The sequence below is a fragment of the Nelumbo lutea genome, chromosome 1, assembly GCF_056320005.1.
Source record: "Nelumbo lutea isolate HS-2025 chromosome 1, American lotus-T2T, whole genome shotgun sequence".
Classification (NCBI taxonomy): domain Eukaryota; kingdom Viridiplantae; phylum Streptophyta; class Magnoliopsida; order Proteales; family Nelumbonaceae; genus Nelumbo; species Nelumbo lutea.
This window is the reverse complement of record NC_142684.1, coordinates 31,327,138-31,332,162: the sequence shown is the minus strand read 5'-3', so window position 1 is coordinate 31,332,162 and position 5,025 is coordinate 31,327,138. Positions and strand designations below refer to the sequence as shown.

Below are 5,025 nucleotides of genomic sequence, written 5' to 3'. Positions count from 1 at the left end.
ACTACTGCGATAAGTAGAAGACTAATTTGAAAAAGTGATTGATTAATTTGAAAGCAATAGACTACTTTTCATAGTAAATGTGTGAATAGTGAGTAATTGGCTCCCCAAAAAAGTATAGTTGACTACCCTTGGTAATAGACAGCAAAATCATTATGTATCGCAAAACCACGATAAACCCATGGTTCACTGAGCCCACTCAGTGCCCGAACCAAAGGAAACCATGACCGAACCCATCCAAGGGCCCCAAGCCTGTTTGAACGTGTGATGAACCTACAAGCGTGCGATAAACCCATGGCTCACGAGCCCACTCGCAACCCAATTTGAAAGAAGCCTGGGCTAAGCCCATGGTGAGGTCCGTGTGTGCCTAGAGCCACATGGAACCTACAACATCAAAAGACATAGCAAGATGCTGCCTGTCAAGCGGTGACATCATTAATGCCATGACAATTAAGATAAATCACGCAAGAGGTAGTAGCACACGTGAGTAATGAGGGGTCTTGAGGAGAAGGAAAGCCAATCTTCAGGAAAATTCTCATGAGACACGTGGCAAAACCCCAATGGTGCACTTAATGATTGATAGCAAAATCCAATATTCCCTTTCCTGATACGCCATAAGTACCCTTATCTCCTATCTTTTAGGATCTCGGGATCTCCCCCATAAATAGAGATCCTCCTCGTATTGGGACTCACTTAGCATTTGGCATCTAGCACCCAAGCACTCTCTCACTTTGATTCCTTACCATACCTTAGCCCCAAAAGCCTATCTCCCCACTCATTGGCTTCTCTCTGTCTTTCAAAGAGATCGCTTCCTCCCAAGCCTTACCCCTACCTATAGTAGAATCTCTAGTTAGTCTTTGATCACAGAGAATGGCCTCACGAAGGATCAACCTTACCCTCATCCCCGAGGAGTAGAACAATGTCCCGGAGAACACTAATTTGGGAGTAGAAAACTAGCCAAAGATGGAAACACATATCCAAATGGAAACACCATTCTATATTCTGATTGCGATAAAGTTTCTTTCATTTCATATGTTTTCATTTGGATAAAGTCTACATGCATCTATATACTGTGATAATAGTCAAATGACCTGAATACTATAACTTGTTCAAATATGCTCTCCATACTTGTACTCACCCCTTGGCAACCCTGGGCAAGCCCTAACAATTCTAGGCACTCTCAAAGCCTTGGTAGTCCCAGGCACTCTCAAAGCCCTGGTAGTCCCAAGCACTCTCGAAGCCCTGGCAGCCCTAGGCATAGTCAAAGCCGTAGTAGTCCTAAGCTCTCTCAAAGGTTTGGTAGTCCCAGGCACTCTCAAAGCCCTGGCAGCCCAAGGTACAGTCAAAGTCCTGGAAGTCCCAGGTACTCTCAAATCCTTGGCAGCCCTAGGCATAGTCAAAGCCCTGGCAGTCCCGGGCACTCTCAAAGCCCTGACAGCCCTTGGCATAGTTAAAGCCCTAGCAACCCTAGGCACTCTCATATTGTAGCCGGTTCCATGATGCCGCATGCCCCATGTGAAGGCCCTAGCAACCCCAAGTACAGTCAGAGCCTTGATAGCCCTAGGCACCCTCATGCCGTAGCTGGTTCCACGATGCCGTATGTTCCATGCAAAACCCCTGGCGACCCCACACGCACCCACACCTCCATGTAACCTTTGGGGGGCTTTGCCGACAACGGGTATGATCTCTATCCAATTTGCAATGATAGACACCATGCATAACCCATGAATACAATGCTTGAAAGGGGAGTAATAGCACCCTGCATAACTCAACATAACCCGACAACACCTTAGCATGTCTCAACTTTTCTAACGAACTGCAATAAAGCTGACCAGGCCTGTATCTATACTTGATTGCGATACGGGCGAATGAGCCCATCCATCATAAACAGTCAGACAATATTGCCCATAAACATTTCCTATAAAATGCATGCAACACTACGCAATTTTTGAAACTCTCTCCTTGCGACATCCAACACACTCACACAAGGAGCCCAACATTACGGGACACATGCAATTCCCTTCCTTTTGACTCCACTTATGATGTTTCTAGTTTGCGATTAATGGCAGGAGGAATAATGATAGGCTTTTCTTTTCAAAGCACTATACACCGCAAGATCTCAGATCCATATTAAGCTAGAATTGTTTTTGTGAAAAGCCGACAATTAACTCGCCTTGCCGTCGTAACGAAAAGAGACTGTTACACACGAAAGCGAATAAACAGGAAATTGAACCGACAATCACATCAAGATTAAAATCGCAATAATCAAACATTCATATTATATTACAAGACATTCTAGAAGGATCCATTACAATCCAGAGAAATTTTACATCCAATACAAGCACTAATTATTTGGCTCACTCTTCCCACATGGCAACAATGGTCTCCAACACTTGGCTAGTCTCAAATTTTCTCAAATCCTTTAGCTCCGCTTCATACTTTGAGAGGATCTTCTTCTGCCTTGCACATTCCTCCATAAGACCCTCGAGCTTCCCCGTGACTTTCGCAATGTTTGCCTTGACCACCTTTCGTCGAAGACGCACGTCCCTCATTGAACAGAACATGTTAGACTATGATACGTCACGACCAGCCTTCCAAAAAGCATGGGCTAACATAACAACATGGTTTTTGATATGTGTCATGAAGAAGTCCATCGACGAAAACCCCCAGCAAGCCTTCATCCAACGGGCAAACTCAGACTATGACAACAACTCGGGCGGGTCATCACATGATTCATCAACGTAGCGATAGTATTTAGCGCATGACCCACAACCTTGGGATGCAGATTTCCCTCTGGAAACCACCCAGCACGTATGGCGGTTGAAGCAAATTGTGCCACTGAACTAGATACATTGTACTGGATGCCCTTGCGATCGCCTTGAACCGAAATTAGATCTACAACTAGGAAGTGCAGAGATGGGACGTCATGATTATTGCAATATTCCATAAGCTCCCGCCGTATTTGAACCAACTCTTCCTCATAAGTCAACACTTCATGAGGCAAGACAATCCTAGGCTCCGTGTCCCCATCCCTAGATTGATGCTCTAAGCCACTAGAAACACAAAATTCCCCAACCGGGACCTCAGGCTCAACAAAGTCATTTACCTCAGGCCCTGTATCAGTGTCTCTAGATTGGTTGTTCATGTCTCCAGGGTCCCCAACTGCTACAACAAGAGACTCTGGCTCAACCAAAGCAATACGCTCGACATCTATAGGGGCTTCAGAGTGACAGTAGTGGCAACAGATGACCCTACATAATGTGATGTCATGTCCGTGTCCACAGTCGGCTGACTTGCCTAACCCGCCTCTTGCACTACAGCACTAGGAACATCGTCATCACCCACAACATCCTCAACAACCCTTGAACCAGGACTAGGGTGCTGCATTGACCATAACTACTTAGCTAGATGCCTAAAGAAGGGTATATCTGGCACACCAGGAGGATACACAATGGAAGGTACCTATGATAAATTCATATACAAATGGTTAGTCATGATAAGTCTGGATACGCACAAGCCAGTAAGGCGGGCAACGAAGGATAAATAACGCCTACCTCTCGGCCCGACTAACTTACCCCTGAAACATCCTCATTGGGCTGAGCCTCATCGAAGTCCACTCACTTCAAAACAAAAGACTGCTTGACCGTTAGCCTCACAATGCGTAATGATCATAACAATTAAAAAATAAATGAACACACTAAGCTACTCCACCAAATTCACCTTATCAGGGGAGTTAACTAGGACCCTCGCTGAATGCTCCGGAGGAACCACCGGAACCTACATGTCCAGTTGAGAACCATCACTCTCCGTAGACTACATGAATGACAAGAAAACAATGTTAGCTCAGTATCATCGCAGTAATACAATTTCGAAAAAGAACAAAATGTAGTAGTAGGAGTCACATACCGAATCATCATCCCCAAAACCCCACTTTGGCCGAGGAAGGACCATCCTCTTCATACGCCCACTCGAAAACCTAACACAGGTAATCTTACTAGTAGGTGCTATCACTACCAGTTGCGCTGGCTCCACCACCGACGAAGCTTCCCCCTCCAGAGGAGGTACTGGAGACTACCGATCAACCTCAACTTGACGCTCTTGAGCCCGCAATTAAGTCTCGCCCAAGCCAATAGAGTGTGCCACATACCTTGGCGAATTGAAATGGGGTGCCCTCGCCGTCCTTTGCCTCTTCACAGCTGGAGGGTGAACACACTCTTCCTCCTCCAAAACAAGTCCCTCTCTATCACGCTTAGCATTCTTCTTGTCTGGTGACCCTCCGGGAGACGGCCCCCTGTCCAGGTTAGTAGCGTGACCCTCCGGTGGTGCCAACACATGACAGAGGTAGGGGTTCACCCAAATAAGCTCCTTAAAACCTCCAAAGAGCACACAAAGATATGCCAACCAAAGCGACTAACACCCCTAAACCCTGAAATAGCCCGCAATGGGGAGCCTTGATATGCCAAGAAAGGCGAGCTCATGACGCGAGTCCAAAAAACATCTTCCCCCAAAGCCTTCAAAAATTGGGCACCAATATCATCGTATCTGAATTGGCACAACACTCGATCTGGATGGTGCACAACCAATTGTGTTTCGGCAGAGCGATTGAGGTAGGCTACCACACCGGCTAAACCACCAACCACTCTATACTCACAAAGGCACTCTTGACGTCCACAACACAATGCTGGGCACCACCCTTCGGAACAAACATGCCAATATAGAATGGCATAGCATGCAGAACAGCCTAAACATAGGACCGCCAGGTGAAACCGTCGAGCTAAGCAAGTCTTACATCAGTGTCACTCATCTTGAAGTCCTTATGCCTGTTAGTTTGCAGCCAACGCTTCCCACGACAAACATCGAACACCTTCTCTTCAAATGTGTCCCCTACCATGGTTGCCACAGCGATGCGCATAGGAGAAAGCTCCCAAGGTGTGACACTAAGAATGAAACATTCACACAAATACATCCACAGAACGGGGGCGCAGATATAACTGATGCGACACTTACAACTGGGATCCATCATGTGGT

General features: G+C 46.4%; 1 long non-coding RNA gene across 2 annotated transcripts; it reads right to left on the bottom strand.

Moving 5' to 3' along the window:
- Positions 1 to 2,356: 2,356 nt before the first annotated feature.
- On the bottom strand, positions 2,357 to 3,774 carry LOC148874161 (uncharacterized). 2 transcript variants are annotated; one of them, XR_016110339.1, is made up of 3 exons: positions 3,718 to 3,774; positions 3,573 to 3,617; positions 2,357 to 3,459 (listed from the first exon to the last, which is right to left on the bottom strand). It is a non-coding gene; the product is annotated as an uncharacterized LOC148874161 (long non-coding RNA). The 2 variants fall into 2 exon arrangements; XR_016110340.1 differs by having other exon boundaries at positions 3,552 to 3,617; positions 3,718 to 3,740.
- Between the last annotated feature and the right edge of the window lie 1,251 nt (positions 3,775 to 5,025).